General features: G+C 34.2%; 1 non-coding gene across 1 annotated transcript; it reads left to right on the forward strand.

The window, feature by feature from the left end:
* The first annotated feature begins 918 nt into the window (after positions 1 to 918).
* On the forward strand, positions 919 to 1114 carry LOC147400119 (U2 spliceosomal RNA). Its single transcript, XR_015179550.1, has one exon. It is a non-coding gene; the product is annotated as a U2 spliceosomal RNA (small nuclear RNA).
* Positions 1115 to 1317: the final 203 nt, after the last annotated feature.

The raw sequence follows: 1317 nt of genomic DNA on the forward strand, positions 1-1317 counted from the left end.
GTAATCTTCACTTTGTAGTCACGGGCTTGTGACAATGACAGTGTAATCGATCTATTCTTTGGGTTCTTACTAGAATTTAATATAAAGATTTGATGGATTTTACCAAATTGTTGGAGGTAAGTATAATCTTCCATATTTGTAATTTCTTCATTGAGTAATAGATTTTCTATTTGCTGACTTGTTTGTGAACGTAACCCAATTGCAGGTGAATCACATCTATCTTGTATTGTGATTGTGTTCTTTTATTTTCTTTACTCTTACTTACTTTTGTTTGACAACACATTCTTCGGGTTTAATTGTTGAAATTGATTGTTTGAGTGTTAGAAGGAATCAATTTCAATAATCAAATTTCCATGTGTGGCTTGGGATCTAGCCACTACAAGTTCCTAAACATTTTGATTGAATTCCCTTGAAACTCTTTTCGTCTATTAATTTTTTATTTGACCTGATCAACAGAACTTCCTTGGCACACACTGAAATAATGTCACAAGAACTACATTCATTCGAAGAAGAAAAAGATTCAAGTTGATTAGCTCAATAAGATTTGCATTGTAAAACTTGCTATTGATGTTTGATCTTGAGAAGTGCAACACTAAAATAGTCACCATGTTCATAAGAAATCGTAGTTATAAAATACCATCTTCAACATTAGTTGATTCGATCAAGTTTTATCAGCCGAGTTGACTTGAATCTTGGATGTGTTAAATGAGTAGGGCGATTTAGAAATGGATATCTCATCATGCATCCAACTACTTGTAATAGCCAAACAATTTTTTAGCTGTGGGTGCTCAAAGATTTTATTTCAATTTCTATTGTGTATTGCAGAGTTGTGGTTAGGTTTAGTCCCACATCGGTTAACTAGAGAAGGGGGACAAGAAGTAAAGCCTACAAAAAGGAAATTGAAAGAAATTTCAAAGCATACCTTTCTCGGCCTTTTGGCTAAGATCAAGTGTAGTATCTGTTCTTATCAGTTTAATATCTGATACGTGGGCCATCGGCCCACACGATATTAAATTAATTTTTCTTGGGGGAAGGCCCACCACAGTAGCTTGCTATTGGGGTCTTCTTGTGTCGCCTATGCGTTGCACTACTGCACAGGCCTGGCACACCCCTCCAAAACTAAATGTAAAGTTTATTTACGATGCAAATGGATCCGGATGAAAAATTAAAATTGATTCGGTTTTGGATCAAATCTGATTTTTGATAAATATCTATACGCCGGTTGAAAAATTAAAATTGATTCGGTTTTGGATCAAATCTGATTTTTGATAAATATCTATACGATCGATATCCTTAATCCTCTTATTCCTATTATTC

The sequence above is a fragment of the Akebia trifoliata genome, chromosome 6 (genome assembly GCF_017979445.1).
Source record: "Akebia trifoliata isolate Shusen 1 chromosome 6, ASM1797944v1, whole genome shotgun sequence".
In the NCBI taxonomy this organism is placed as follows: domain Eukaryota; kingdom Viridiplantae; phylum Streptophyta; class Magnoliopsida; order Ranunculales; family Lardizabalaceae; genus Akebia; species Akebia trifoliata.